Genomic DNA, 16488 nt, shown 5'->3' with positions numbered 1-16488 from the left:
TGCCTGTCTGTACAGTATAATGTCATGTCTGCCTCTATATACAGTGTATATCCTCCCTGCCTGTCTGTACACTATAATGTCATGTCTGCCTCTATATACAGTGCATATCCTCCCTGCCTGTCTGTACAGTATAATGTTATGTCTGCCTCTATATACAGTGTATATCCTCCCTGCCTGTCTGTACAGTATAATGTCATGTCTGCCTCTATATACAGTGTATATCCTCCCTGCCTGTCTGTACACTATAATAACATGTCTGTCTCTATATACAGTGTATATCCCCCCTGCCTGTCTGTACACTATAATGTCATGTCTGCCTCTATACACAGTGTATATCCTCCCTGCCTGTCTGTACAGTATAATGTCATGTCTGCCTCTATATACAGTGTATATCCTCCCTGCCTGTACACTATAATGTCATGTCTGCCTCTATATACAGTGTATATCCTCTTGCCTGTCTGTACACTATAATGTCACGTCTGCCTCTATATACAGTGTATATCCTCCCTGCCTGTCTGTACACTATAATGTCATGTCTGCCTCTATATACAGTGTATATCCTCCCTGCCTGTCTGTACAGTATAATGTCATGTCTGCCTCTATATACAGTGTATATCCCCCCTGCCTGTCTGTACACTATAATGTCATGTCTGCCTCTATATACAGTGTATATCCTCCCTGCCTGTCTGTACACTATAATGTCACGTCTGCCTCTATATACAGTGTATATCCTCCCTGCCTGTCTGTACACTATAATGTCATGTCTGCCTCTATATACAGTGTATATCTTCCCTGTCTGTCTGTACACTATAATGTCATGTCTGCCTCTATATACAGTGTATATCCTCCCTGCCTGGCTGTACACTATAATATCATGTCTGCCTCTATATATACAGTGTATATCCTCCCTGCCTGTCTGTACAGTATAATGTCATGTCTGCCTCTATATATACAGTGTATATCCTCCCTGCCTGGCTGTACACTATAATATCAGGTCTGCCTCTATATATACAGTGTATATCCTCCCTGCCTGTCTGTACAGTATAATGTCATGTCTGCCTCTATATATACAGTGTATATCCTCCCTGCCTGTCTGTACACTATGTCATAGCTGCCTCTATCTATATACTGTATACTGGATATCCTCCCTGCCTCTGTCTGTACAGTATATAGTCATGCAAGAACCCAGCCCACAGCTCCCTCCCTGTCTCTAATATATAGGCATAGCTCCTAACTCATAGCTCCCAAGTGTCCCTCTTTTGGAGCCCTGTCCCTCCTCATCTGTCCCTCTTTCAGGACTTTGTCCCTCTTTCTATGTAAATATATATATTTCTCTACTAAAATAGGTGTTTGACTGACTCTAAATTTATTCCCATCCTTTAAATTGATATATTTCTTATTTTCAAATGTTACTATGAAGGAAAATGAACCAGGATAGAAAGGACCAGTGTGGTTTGAATTATAAAACAACATATTTTTCTTATGAAATCTTTATGGTATGTGTGACGGGGCATGATCAGGGGTGTGGCTTAAGTGTCCCTCTTTCTCACCTCAAAAAGTTGGGAGGTATGCTAACTGTCCCTCTTTTGGAGGGACAGTCCCTCTTTGGGAACCCTGCCCCTCTTTCCTCCTCATTTGTCCCTCTTTCAGGACTTTGTCCCTCTTTCTATGTAAATATATATATTTCTCTACTAAAAGTGTGTTTAATTACCTCTAAACTTTATTCCCCATCTTAAATTGATATATTACTAATTTAAAAGTGTTAATATGAAGGAAAATGAACCAGGATAGAAAGGGCCAGTGTGGTTTGAAGTATAAAACAACATATTTTTCTTATGAAATCTTTATGGGAAGTGTGACTAGGGGTGTGATGGAGGCGTGATCGGAGTGTGGCAGGGGGTATGGCTTAAGTGTACAATATCTCACAAAAGTGAGTGCACACCCCTGACCCCTCATTTTATATCTTGCCATGGGACAACACAGTCTCATCCGCACGGATCGCTCTCACGCCGCTGTCCTCAGACTTCTTCGTCGTCTGTACCGGGTCATGTAACTTCCGCCAGTCAGGGCCAGTCTAAGCAAGCGCAGTGCGCTCCCTCCGTACTGCGCAGGCACATGCACGCAGGCATTGGAGGGACAGAGGGAGTCACTGTGCATGCGTAAGGCAGGCACCGGAGGGAAAGAGGGAGTCACTGTGCATGCGTAAGGCAGGCACCGGAGGGACAGAGGGAGTCACTGCGCATGCGTGAGGCAGGCACCGGAGGGACAGAGGGAGTCACTGCGCATGCGTAAGGCAGGCATCGGAGGGACAGAGGGAGTCACTGCGCATGCGTAACGCAGGCACCGGAGGGACAGAGGGAGTCACTGCGCATGCGTAAGGCAGGCACCGGAGGGACAGAGGGAGTTACTGCGCATGCGTAAGGCAGGCACCGGAGGGACAGAGGGAGTCACTGCGCATACGTAACGCAGGCACCGGAGGGACAGAGGGAGTCACTGCACATGCGTAAGGCAGGCACCGGAGGGACAGAGAGAGTCACTGTGCATGCGTAAGGCAGGCACCGGATGGACAGAGGGAGTCACTGTGCATGCGTAAGGCAGGCACCGGATGGACAGAGGGAGTCACTGCGCATGCGTAAGGCAGGCACCGGATGGACAGAGGGAGTCACTGCGCATGCGTAAGGCAGGCACCGGAGGGACAGAGGGAGTCACTGTGCATGCGTAAGGCAGGCACCGGAGGGACAGAGGGAGTCACTGCGCATGCGTGAGGCAGGCACCGGAGGGACAGAGGGAGTCACTGCGCATGCGTAAGGCAGGCATCGGAGGGACAGAGGGAGTCACTGCGCATGCGTAACGCAGGCACCGGAGGGACAGAGGGAGTCACTGCGCATGCGTAAGGCAGGCACCGGAGGGACAGAGGGAGTTACTGCGCATGCGTAAGGCAGGCACCGGAGGGACAGAGGGAGTCACTGCGCATGCGTAACGCAGGCACCGGAGGGACAGAGGGAGTCACTGCACATGCGTAAGGCAGGCACCGGAGGGACAGAGAGAGTCACTGTGCATGCGTAAGGCAGGCACCGGATGGACAGAGGGAGTCACTGTGCATGCGTAAGGCAGGCACCGGATGGACAGAGGGAGTCACTGCGCATGCGTAAGGCAGGCACCGGATGGACAGAGGGAGTCACTGCGCATGCGTAAGGCAGGCACCGGAGGGACAGAGGGAGTCACTGTGCATGCGTAAGGCAGGCACCGGAGGGACAGAGGGAGTCACTGTGCATGCGTAAGGCAGGCACCGGAGGGACAGAGGGAGTCACTGCGCATGCGTAAGGCAGGCACCGGAGGGACAGAAGCAGTCACTGCGCATGCGTAAGCAGGCACCGGAGGGACAGAGGGAGTCACTGTGCATGCGTAAGGCAGGCACCGGATGGACAGAGGGAGTCACTGCGCATGCGTAAGGCAGGCACCGGAGGGACAGAAGCAGTCACTGCGCATGCGTAAGGCAGGCACCGGAGGGACAGAGGGAGTGACTGCGCATGCGTAAAGCAGGCACCGGAGGGACAGAGGGAGTCACTGCGCATGCGTAAGGCAGGCACCGGAGGGACAGAGGGAGTCACTGCGCATGCGTAAGGCAGGCACCGGAGGGACAGAAGCAGTCACTCCGCATGCGTAAGGCAGGGACCGGAGGGACAGAGGGAGTCACTGCGCATGCGTAAAGCAGGCACCGGAGGGACAGAGGGAGTCACTGCGCATGCGTACCCGTAGCCGAAGTTACATGACCCGGTACAGAAGATGAAAAAGGCTGAGGACAGCGGCGTGGGAGCGATCCGTGCGGATGGGCCTGGAGGAAGCACCAGGTATGTATAAATCTTGTATAGTTATACGTCTCTGGTTCCCTTTAAAGCTAATGTTAAATGGAAGGTCTGAGCATAATAATAATAAAAAAAAAATCTACTTACCTGGGGCTTCCTCCAGCCCCTGGCAGCCGCCCTGTACCCTCACTGCAGCTCCCGTCCCAGCCGTTGGGGAGGGGACACATATACACTTTGGGGGACTCTGGCTGGGGGTCCCTCAGTTGCTGATATTGAACGGTGTTACAGCTTTGACCAATTTTGCCCAATGAGGTCACCATGCTGCAGTACCAGGGCTGGATTTACCATAAGGCACTATAGGCACGTGCCTACAGGCACCTGATGATGGAGGGCGGCTCCCTCCCCTCCCCAAGTCCCTCCCTCTTTCCCTATGCTGAGTCCAGAACAGAGAGGGTAAATGAGAGGTTAGTCACATGGCTCTCGGCATTCCACTGACAAGATCCTCCTTCAGTCGGGGGCACCTATAGCTACCTTATACTGAGGGTACCTCTGGGTGTTCAGCTCCTTATTTGGTCCTTTACTGGTAATAATCACTTGTATAGATGCTTAGAATAGTAGTGATTATAAACAAACTGTTCCCCATCCCCTTCTTGCAGCTCTGACACTGTGGTTGCCATTGGCAGGTTTTGGTGCACCGTATCAATTGTTTTGTATAGACTGCTTTGGGGGGCCCCAATGTACAACTTGCACTGGGGCCCACAGCTCCTTATCTACGCCACTGGGCTCCTGTGATGTAAATCCGGGCCTGTGCGGTACCAATTTACCTTCGATCCTATAAAATGATCAGATCGAACGATTGATCGGCTTGTAAAATCTAATAATGTATGGGCGCCCAAACACATTATAATATTTAGGCATCATACTGTTTCCAGGTCTTCTGAGGAGCTAGCTTGCAATAGAAGCCTGTGTCTCCTTATCTAACAGCACAGCCTCAGGTACATCACCATTCATAGTCATTATCTGTAATCCTACTACCCCCAGCCCCTCCAGTCATATGAGATAACATCTATAATCCCCCAAAGTACCTTCATCTACTACTGTAGAAACAGCAGTCACATGACCTCTCCTGCCAGAGACCACCTGTCCCAATACAGCTCCGATCTAGTGGTGTAGCAATAGGGGGTGCAGAGGTTGCGACCGCATTGGGGCCCTTGGGCCAGAGGGGGGCCAAGGGGACCTCCCTCAACTGCAGCATTAGCTCTCTATTGGTCCTGTGCTCATAATAATCACTTCTATAGATACTTTGAATAGTGGTAATCAGTAACACACTGTTCCCCATCCCCTCCTTGCACCTCTGACACTGTAGTTGCCATTGGCAGGTTTTGGTGCGCCGTATCAATTGTTATGTATAGAGTGCTTGGGGGGCCCCATTGTAAAACTTGCACCGGGGCCCATATCTCCTTAGGTACGCCACTGATCCGATTGGCTGCAGCCACCCGACGGCCCTAGAGGCCAGAAATGGATTAGGATGAAATGAGGCCCGAGGCAAAATAGCAGCTTTTGTTCACCGTTGATGGTCAACTGGCTTTTTTTTTAGTTAGATTCAGTGGGGGCCAATATACACCAGGCCCCTAGACCCTCTCCAGGCCCTAGGCAACTGCTTAGGGTTGCCTTGTGGATCACCCAGCTCTGCTAGAGGCTGGGAATAAGAGAAATATGGAGGCTGCAGTTGCAGCATTTGCAATCGCATTTTCGATGAGATCATTGAGAAGCGTCCTATATGCTGCATGCTTGTTCAGGGGCTATGGCTAAATGTATTAGAGGCAGAGGATCAGCAGGGCTGCCAGGCAACTGGTATTGCTTAAAAGGAAATAAACATGGCAGCCTCCATATCCCTCTCTCTTCAGATGCCCTTTGAATACCAGGGGTGGGTCTGGCTGCCCCCGATGATGATATCAGAGAGATGGGGGACATCTGTGACATATTGCAGGCCGGATATTAGCCTAGGAAGACACAGAGCCCGGGGTTCACTCATTTCCCTGCTAGCTGCAAGGCTTGGCTTCACAATAGAGGAATGCAAATCAAGGGGACAGATGAGAATTATCAACAGCTGCTGTCCCATCTCCGCACATGTCACTGTCACCTGTATCCAATTATCCCGGCCTAATGTGGCCCAGACTTCCCCCCCATCACACAGTATATAAGCCTGATAGCCATATTGTAATGTACTCCCCTCTCCTGATATACTCTGTGCTGCTGGAGGACTCTGCTCCTCCCTCTATCTGACTCTCCTCTCCTGATATACTCTGTGCTGCTGGAGGACTCTGCTCCTTCCTCTAACTCCCCTCTCCTGATATACTCTGTGCTGCTAGAGGGCTCTGCTCTCCTGATATACTCTGTGCTGCTGGAGGACTCTGCTCCTTCCTCTGACTCTCCTCTCCTGATATACTCTGTGCTGCTGGAGGACTCTGCTCCTTCCTCTATCTAACTCTCCTCTCCTGATATACTCTGTGCTGCTGGAGGACTCTGCTCCTTCCTCTAACTCCCCTCTCCTGATATACTCTGTGCTGCTAGAGGACTCGGCACCTTCCTCTATCTAACTCTCCTCTCCTGATATACTCTGTGCTGCTGGAGGACTCTGCTCCTTCCACTAACTCTCCTGTCCTGATATACTCTGTGCTGCTGGAGGACTCTGCTCCTTCCTCTATCCAACTCTCCTCTCCTGATACACTCTGTGCTGCTGGAGGACTCTGCTCCTTCCTCTATCTAACTCTCCTCTCCTGATATACTCTGTGCTGCTGGAGGACTCTGTTCCTTCCTCTATCTAACTCTCCTCTCCTGATATACTCTGTGCTGCTGGAGGACTCTGTTCCTTCCTCTATCTAACTCTCCTCTCCTGATATACTCTGTGCTGCTGGTGGACTCTGCTCCTTCCTCTAACTCTCCTCTCCTGATATACTCTGTGCTGCTGGAGGACTCTGCTCCCTCCTCTATCTAACTCTCCGCTCCTGATATACTCTGTGCTGCTGGAGGACTCTGCTCCTTCCTCTATCTAACCCTCCTCTCCTGATACACTCTGTGCTGCTGGAGGACTCTGCTCCTTCCTCTTACCCTCCTCTCCTGATATACTCTGTGCTGCTGGAGGACTCTGCTCCTTCCTCTAACTCTCCTCTCCTGATATACTCTGTGCTGCTGGAGGACTCTACTTCTCCCTCTATCTAACCCTCCTCTCCTGATATACTCTGTGCTGCTGGAGGACTCTGCTCCTCCCTCTATCTGACTCTCCTCTCCTGATACACTCTGTGCTGCTGGAGGACTCTGCTCCTTCCTCTAACTCTCCTCCCCTGATATACTCTGTGCTGCTGGAGGACTCTGCTCCTTCCTCTATTTAACTCTCCTCTCCTGATATACTCTGTGCTGCTGGAGGACTCTGCTCCTTCCTCTAACTCTCCCCTCCTGATATACTCTGTGCTGCTAGAGGACTCTGCTCCTTCCTCTATCTAACTCTCCTGATATACTCTGTGCTGCAGGAGGACTCTGATCCTTCCTCTAACTCTGCTCTACTGATATACTCTGTGCTGCTGGAGGACTCTGCTCCTCCCTCTAACTCTCCTCTCCTGATATACTCTGTGCTGCTGGAGGACTCTGCTCCTCCCTCTATCTATCTCTCCTCTCCTGATATACTCTGTGCTGCTGGAGGACTCTGCTCCTTCCTTTATCTAACTCCCCTCTCCTGATATACTCTGTGCTGCTGGAGGACTCTGCTCCTTCCACTAACTCTCCTCTCCTGATATACTCTGTGCTGCTGGAGGACTCTGCTCCTTCCTCTAACTCTCCTCTCCTGATATACTCTGTGCTGCTGGAGGACTCTGCTCCTTCCTCTATCTAACTCTCCTCTCCTGATATACTCTGTGCTGCTGGAGGACTCTGCTCCTCCCTGTATCTGACTCTCCTCTCCTGATATACTCTGTGCTGCTGGAGGACTCTGCTCCTCCCTCTATCTAACTCTCCTCTCCTGATATACTCTGTGCTGCTGGAGGACTCTGCTCCTCCCTGTATCTGACTCTCCTCTCCTGATATACTCTGTGCTGCTGGAGGACTCTGCTCCTCCCTCTATCTAACTCTCCTGATATACTCTGTGCTGCTGGAGGACTCTGCTCCTCCCTCTATCTGACTCTCCTCTCCTGATACACTCTGTGCTGCTGGAGGACTCTGCTCCTTCCACTAACTCCCCTCTCCTGATATACTCTGTGCTGCTGGAGGACTCTGCTCCTCCCTCTATCTAACTCTCCTCTCCTGATATACTCTGTGCTGCTGGAGGACTCTGCTCCTCCCTGTATCTGACTCTCCTCTCCTGATATACTCTGTGCTGCTGGAGGACTCTGCTCCTCCCTCTATTTGACTCTCCCCTCCTGATATACTCTGTGCTGCTGGAGGACTCTGCTCCTTCCACTAACTCTCCTCTCCTGATATACTCTGTGCTGCTGGAGGATTCTGCTCCTCCCTCTATCTAACTCTCCTCTCCTGATACACTCTGTGCTGCTGAAGGACTCTACTTCTCACTCTATCTAACTCTCCTCTCCTGATATACTCTGTGCTGCTGGAGGACTCTGCTCCTTCCTCCAACTCTCCTCTCCTGATATAATCTGTGCTGCTGGAGGACTCTGCTCCTTCCTCTAACTCTTCTGATATACTCTGTGCTGCTGGAGGACTCTGCTCCTTCCTCTATCTAACTCTCCTCTCCTGATATACTCTGTGCTGCTGGGGGACTCTGCTCCTTCCTCTATCTAACTCTCCTCTCCTGATATACTCTGTGCTGCTGGAGGACTCTGCTCCTTCCTCTAACTCTCCTCTCCTGATATACTCTGTTCTGCTGGAGGACTCTGCTCCTTCCTCTGTCCAACTCTCCTCTCCTGATATACTCTGTGCTGCTGGAGGACTCTGCCCTTCCGCAAACTCTCTTCTCCTGATATACTCTGTGCTGCTGGAGGACTCTGCTCCTTCCTCTAACTCTCCTCTCCTGATTTACTCTGTTCTGCTGGAGGACTCTGCTCCTTCCTCTATCTGACTCTCCTCTCCTGATATACTCTGTGCTGCTGGAGGACTCTGCTCCTCCCTCTATATAACTCTCCTCTCCTGATATACTCTGTGCTGCTGGAGGACTCTGCTCCTTCCTCTAACTCTCCCCTCCTGATATACTCTGTGCTGCTGGAGGACTCTGCTCCTTCCTCTAACTCCCCTCTCCTGATATACTCTGTGCTGCTGGAGGACTCTGCTCCTTCCTCTAACTCTCCCCTCCTGATATACTCTGTGCTGCTGGTGGACTCTGCTCCTTCCTCTAACTCCCCTCTCCTGATATACTCTGTGCTGCTGGAGGACCCCTGCTCCTTCCTCTAACCCTCCTCTCCTGATATACTCTGTGCTGCTGGAGGACTCTGCTCCTTCCTCTATCTAACTCTCCCCTCCTGATATACTCTGTGCTGCTGGTGGACTCTGCTCCTTCCTCTAACTCCCCTCTCCTGATATACTCTGTGCTGCTGGTGGACTCTGCTCCTTCCTCTAACTCTCCTCTCCTGATATACTCTGTGCTGCTGGAGGACTCTTCTCCTTCCTCTAACTCTCCTCTCCTGATATACTCTGTGCTGCTGGAGGACTCTGCTCCTTCCTCTATCTAACTCTCCTCTCCTGATATACTCTGTGCTGCTGAAGGACTCTACTTCTCACTCTATCTAACTCTCCTCTCCTGATATACTCTGTGCTGCTGGAGGACTCTGCTCCTTCCTCTATCTAACTCTCCCCTCCTGATATACTCTGTGCTGCTGGAGGACTCTGCTCCTCCCTCTATCTAACTCTCCCCTCCTGATATACTTCAACAAAGCTCCTGAAGTGATGGAACCCATTAGATTGCAAGCTTCTGGGCAAGCCCAGCCTTCCTCACCTATGTCACATTTCTCAGTGCCCTGACACAGAGATATCCATCTTTGCTGACAGCTGTTGGATTAGACACTTCTCCTTTTGACATGCAGCAGTGATTCATGTGAAGTCATTTCCCCTTTTTTGCATTATCACCAGGGAACTTTGTCCTATGCTTCCTCTATTGATACATGGATGGAAGCAGGAGATCTGCAGGTATTCCTGTCACATGACTCATCATCCCCTACACACAACTTACATCACACATCACTTACAGCCAGCCACTCTGCATAGGAGTAGAATGAGTCATGTGACAGGGCAATGTATACATTGCAGCCTATGAGTCTGTTCTGCCAACTAAACCAAAACCTGGAGGCAAATTCCCAAAGCAAATGGGTTCATCCATTAAAAATAGAAACGTTTCCTTCGCAAATGAACCTTAACAATTCAAAAACCTATGGAGTGGCTCTGCTTTCCTGCAGCTGTGCACCTGTCCCTACATAACCAGGGGAGTCAAAATGAACTTCCGCACACTCATGGGAATCCATTCACAAAAATCATGCAGCAATCAATGCTGTCCCTACAGCCAAGTTAAAAGCTGAGATCTTCGTTACAAGAATATGTCTCTTGCATAGTCACATACACCACGTAGAGGTAGCCCAATGTCGTATGTGTCCTAACTCTGGCCCTGTAACATGCATAGCAGAAACATGCAGGCATTCATCGCATCTAAGGAATAGGAGCACATACCCTTACCGTCCTTCCTGGGACAGATATTGCATCTAACTAAAGCTGGCCACTAACGGTCCAATTTCTAGCAAAAAATCGTTTGAGCGATCAGAAATTCTGATCGGATTGGTTGTAAATAATCTCCATTGGTGAACACAATCGATTATGAATGAGTGAAAAAAATGTCGCCCGAATGAATTTTCGTCGAACGAAAATTTGGATTTTCTTGGTGGTCGTGATAGATAGGAAGCAAAGATTGGTTAGTTGATGGTGTAGTGAACGATTTTTCGTCCGATCAGAATTTCTGATCGCTCGAACGATTTTTCGCTAGAAATTGGACCGTTAGTGGCCAGCTTAATCCTGCAAGGGAGTTGCTAATACCTACATATGTACCATGCGAACACACCAGCAAGCTGTGTGCTAAGATCACTAAAAGGGGAAGAGGGAGAGCACTAGATAAAATCCTAGCCACAAGGGATCAAATACAATATAAAAAACACAAAATCCAGGCTCCTCATTGGGCTACCTCTACGCGGTGTATGTGACTACGCTAGAGACTTTATTCTTGTAATAAAGATCCCAGCTTTTACTTAGCTGTAGGGACAGCAGTGATTGCTGCATGATTTTTGTGAATGGATTTGCATGAGGATTTGCATGAGTGTGCAGACGTTCATTTTGACTTTGCTGTTTTGCTTGACACGCCCCTTCCAGCACCTCCCCATTACATCTGCAAGTGTTTAAATGTCCAAGCTCAAGGGGAGGAGCCTGGATTTTGTGGGTTTATTTTCCCTACATAACCAGGGAGGCTTCAATAGGGCCAACCAGGCAAATGCCCGGAGCGTCAGGCTGCTTAGGCCCGCTTCTCATTGGCCTATGAAACGAAAGGTTTAGCAAATAGCAGACCGTAACGGAACAGTCGAGAACAGATCCAGTATTAACCAGTTGATCCGTTCACATTGGTCCATGTACTCTTTACTGCTCAAGGCCGCTGTCACCAGTCGCCCCCCTTCAGTATAGGTAGCAAGATGACCCCTTCCCTCTAATATAGGTAGCCTGATGACCCCTCCCCCTTCCCTCCACTATAGGTAGCCTAATGACCCCTCCCCCTTCCCTCTAGTATAGGTAGCGAGATGACCCCTCCCCTTTTCCCTCCAGTATAGATAGCCATATGACCCTTCCCCCCTTTCCCTCCAGTTTAGGTAGCCAGATGACTCCCTTAATCCCTTCTTTTCCCACCCTCCTTTCAGTATAGGTAGCCAGCTCACCTTCACACTGCAGCAGCCATCAGTGTCGCTCATTTCTCCAATCATCTCCAGTGTAGAAGCTTCCTATTCCTAGGGATGGTCGGAAATGCCAATTTCCGATTCCGCGGTAATTCCGCCATTGCCAAATACCGATTCCGCTTTCCGCTACCAATTTCCGCATTCCAATTCGGAATTTCCGCCAGAAATCGCGGAAATTCCGCCCGACTTTAACATCGATTTTCTCAAAAACTATAAGGTCTTTTTGAAAACTTGTTTTTGCATCTTATTCAGAAGATTCTGTTTATTAAACCCTGGTGTTTCTAGGACGTACGGGGGCTTTGCTGTTAACGGCTAAAGTTGGCAGATTTTTCCTGTAATGTAAATGCAGAAAATAGGCAGAAGCAGATTTTCTGCATTTTACATTACAGTAAAAATCCGCCGAGGGTTTATTAAACAGAATCTCCTTAACAATATGCAAAAAAAAGTTTTCAAAAAGACCTTATAGTTTTTGAGAAAATCAATGTTAAAGTCGGGCAGAATTTCCGCGATTTCCGGCGGAAATTTCCGCGATCTCCGGCGGAAATCCGCCTAACGCACTTGCAGTACCGATTTCCGCCTTCCGATGTGGAAATGCAATTTCCGATCGGAATTTCGGAAATTGCATTTCCGCGGAATCCAAATGATCTCCAGAGCTGCCCAAGTCCATAGCTGCTGGCTGGCCACAATGCAATCGTGCATAGAAAGCAAGATGGCTGCTGCACAGGGGGCTAGCAGCAGAGTACCGCGGTCAGGCGCTCGCCTGATCTCCTTACATTGCAGCATTTGCAAGCTTGCAAATGTTGAATCAGTTTTGCCTGCTGCTTTGGTGCCCTTGCTCCTGTGGTGCCCTAGGCCATGGCCTAGGTGGCCTTGGCTTAAATCCGGCCCTGCGTACAGATTCGTGTTGGGGAACCAACCAACTAGTGCAATTGTGAAGTGCCTGTTGGATGGGTGTGGCTGAGGCAGCTGATGGCTCCAGGCACAGGGGAGGAGCCACAATGGTTTCTGCCTTGCTAACTACTCATGCAGGAATATGGGGATTAGTGGGCAGTCTTTTCTCCAGATAGTAAACCAAAAGAATCATCATTTCTTGGTTGGGGAAAAAAATATTCTATTCTAGCTTCGGTGCAATTTTGGACATTTATAGCTACCCCCAGTGGCGTAACATAAGGCCCTGCAGCCCCTGCACCCACAGGGGGGCCCTGCCCCCCCCCCCTCCGCTCGGGCCGTTTAGTGGGGGCTGGAGGGGTGGCAGCATGAGCGGAAAGCCTTGGCCACAGTCGGCGGGGAGAGGGGAAGTTCCCCCCCTCCCTCACCTCGAGGCTCTCCCCTCCAGCTAGTTACAGTGTGTGGGCAGCGGGCAGCAGTGGGCAGATACATACCTTCTTCCGTGCATTCCATCGCAGACTCCTCGCTCTAGCGGCTGACGTCACTTCCGGAAGTGACGTCTCTTCCGGAAGTGACGTCAGCCGCTAGAGCGAGGAGTCTGCGATGGAACGCACGGAAGAAGGTATGTATCTGCCCGCTGCTGCCCGCTGCCCACACACTGTAACTAGCTGGAGGGCAGAGCCCCGAGGTGAGGGAGAGGGGGGGGAACTTCCCCTCTCCCCGCCGACTGTGGCCAAGGCTTTCCCCTCATGCTGCCGGAACTAGTAAAAAAGGGCGCACAGGGATAGTGGACAAAAAGGGCGCCGCCATAGACTGCAATGCAAAATATCGGCTATTCGGCGCCCGACAGGAAAAAAGGGCGCACGAGAAATAGCGGTTACAGGGATCGTGTTAACAAAGGTTTTCGTTTACAGGATAAAGTTTATAACAAATATTGTTTACAAGTTCGTTTAGACTTTGTATTATACTTATTTTTCCGTTTGTAAATTTCGCTTATATGGGTTTTAACTAGTTTTTTCGTTTTAAAAATGCACTTATAAAACTATAACAACTAAAATTTCGTTTACACTTCTTTTATCATTTAAAATTCGTTTTCATATGTATAATGCTTAAATAACGTTTCTAAAGCTGATTGTATTAGAAATACATCGCTTATGGTATTAACTTTGTTTTTACACTTCTAATGCGTTGATTATAGTTACTAAAATATCGCTTTAAATATTACTGTTATTTTAAGATTTCTACGTGATTTTAAGGCTAGTTATTCTATTACAAATTACTGTTATTTTAAGATTTCTACGTGATTTTAAGGCTAGTTATTCTATTACAAATATATAAATTATTTTATTCATGTTATTTGGAGTGAAGTATTTTAAGGATTAAATATATTATTGTTTATATGTGTTTAGTGTGTTTTGTGCAGTGGGGATGGTTAGGTTTAGGCATTACTAGGGAGTCTAGGGGTTAGGGATAGGTACAGGGAGGGTTAGGACCAGGGTGGTGGTTAGTTTTAGGCACCACCAGGGGGGTCTTAGGTTTAGGCACCAGAAGGGGAGTCTTCGGTTTAGGCACCAACAGAGGGGTCTTAGGTTTAGGCACCAACAGGGGGGTCTTAGGTTTAGGCACCACCAGGGGGGTCTTAGGTTTAGGCACCACCAGGGGGGTCTTAGGTTTAGGCACCAACAGGGGGGTCTTAGGTTTAGGCACCACCAGGGGAGTCTTAGGTTTAGCCACCACCAGGGGGGTCTTAGGTTTAGGCACCACCAGGGGGGTCTTAGGTTTAGGCACCAACAGGGGGGTCTTAGGTTTAGGCACCACCAGGGGAGTCTTAGGTTTAGCCACCACCAGGGGGGTCTTAGGTTTAGGCACCACCAGGGGGGTCTTAGGTTTAGGCACCACCAGTGGGGTCTTAGGTTTAGGCACCACCAGGGGGGTCTTAGGTTTAGGCACCACCAGGGGGGTCTTAGGTTTAGGCACCACCAGGGGGGTCTAGGGGTTAGGGATAGGTACAGGGAGGGCTCTGTATGAGAGTAAGGTTAGGTATAGTTATAGTACAATATATGTAATATATACAATTTATTACATTATGTGTATTTACACAAAGGGGGGTCTAGGTGTTACGGATAGGGATAAGGAGAGATATCTGTGACCCCAAAGTTAGGTATAATTGTAGTAAAATACCTGTAAAACCTACCATTCTAGTACTATGCTTAATACAAGTGTAAATATCGTTTTTGCTATAGACGCTATTTGACGTTTCATTTCAGAATTCGTTTACTGTTATAGACGGTATTTTGCCATTTCATTTCCGTTTATTTAACGTATTTAGCACTAAATTATCGTTTATAACCTCTTAAACGAAAAATACGGTTTTGCATTCAAACTTCTAATTTCAGCTACACCCCGCGCCCTTTTTTCCAGGCGCCCTTTTTTGATATACGCCATGCTGCCACCCCCTCAGCTCCCACAAAACGGCCCCGAGCGGGCCCCAGAGGGGGCGCTCTGAAATTCTGCAGGGGGCCCGGTGGGGCCTAGTTACGCCCCTGACTACCCCCAAATTGAAACGGTGAGCTTATTTTTAATAACATTAAATTGTACCTGTAAGAACTCATGGTTTATCTATCCCTATCTGTTTATCTCATAAAATATCTCTCCCAGTTTTAGTAGAAAAAAAATGAAGTGATATAATGTATCATTCTGAGCTGATCTCTTCAAAAACAGCAATTAGTGCCAGGCAGGGAGAGGGAGAGAGAAACAGGATACTTCTACAGTCAGGCCCGGATTTCCATCATAGGAGCCTATAGGCTGTCTGGGCACCCTAGACTTGCCCTTCACAAACCTACAAACCCCAACCGAACTGCACCACAAGTGTGCTGGCTGGCCCAGCTGTCACTTCTCCTGTACTTCCCTTGCCCATCATAGGTAGTTACAGGTGTCCCTTAGTATTAAGTAGCTAGAGGTTCCCCCAACTGAAGAGAGATCTGGTCAGTGGAATACTGGGTGAGTAACCTCTCATTTAGGCCCCATTCACACTTAAAAGCGATTACCGCCGGCGTCTTGTGGGAGTGATTTTTCCGCGATTTAACGCAGAAAAATCACTGAACACTGCAGCGATTTTTCCGCGATCGCGTTTAGCGCTTCTATAGCACTGAAACGCGATCGCCGGGAAATCGCCTGAAAATGGTGCAGGCTACACGTTTGCGTTTGGCGATTTGCGATAATCGCTGGCAATTAACGCAAATTGCCCAAATGAGAATGGGCCCATAGGGTATCATTGCACTAGCGCTTTAACTGCGCAGGTGCACACAGAAAGCAAGCGATCGCTGAGTGCAGGCACGTGAAGGGGGAGGGGCCTCTGGTTGCCCAAGCATCCCCCTTTTTAAAAAGCCCCCTTTGGCCTTTAGCTGCGAAAAGGAAGCCCCACCACTGGCCGTGATAAGCCCTGCCCACATGTCACAGGCCAGGAAGCCCAGCCCATCACCCGCTGGAAGCTCCTCCCCCCATCTGGGAGGCTTTGGAGTAAAGAGGTCCCATACAGGAATCCTGTGTGGGAGCAGGTAAGATGGTGTCTCCCTGACAGCAGTGACCTCTTGCTCAACCTTGCACCCACAGTGACCTCTCCCTCCACCTAGGACCCATACTGACCTCTCCCTCCGTAGAGTTAGCACTGCAGTGATCCTGCCTCCCCCAGCACCCACACTGACCCCTCCCTCCCCCAGCACCCACATTGACCTTTCTCTCCCCCAATGGCACCCTTCCTGTCCCCAGCAGCACCCATAGTGATCTCCCTCTCCCCCAGCGACCTTTCCCTCCCCCAGCACTCCAATGACTTCCCCTTCCTGCAGCACCCACACTGACCTGTATTTCTC

This window comes from Hyperolius riggenbachi, chromosome 2 (assembly GCF_040937935.1).
Source record: "Hyperolius riggenbachi isolate aHypRig1 chromosome 2, aHypRig1.pri, whole genome shotgun sequence".
Lineage (NCBI taxonomy): Eukaryota > Metazoa > Chordata > Amphibia > Anura > Hyperoliidae > Hyperolius > Hyperolius riggenbachi.
The sequence above is the reverse complement of the archived record's forward strand: the minus strand, read 5'-3'. Positions refer to the sequence as shown.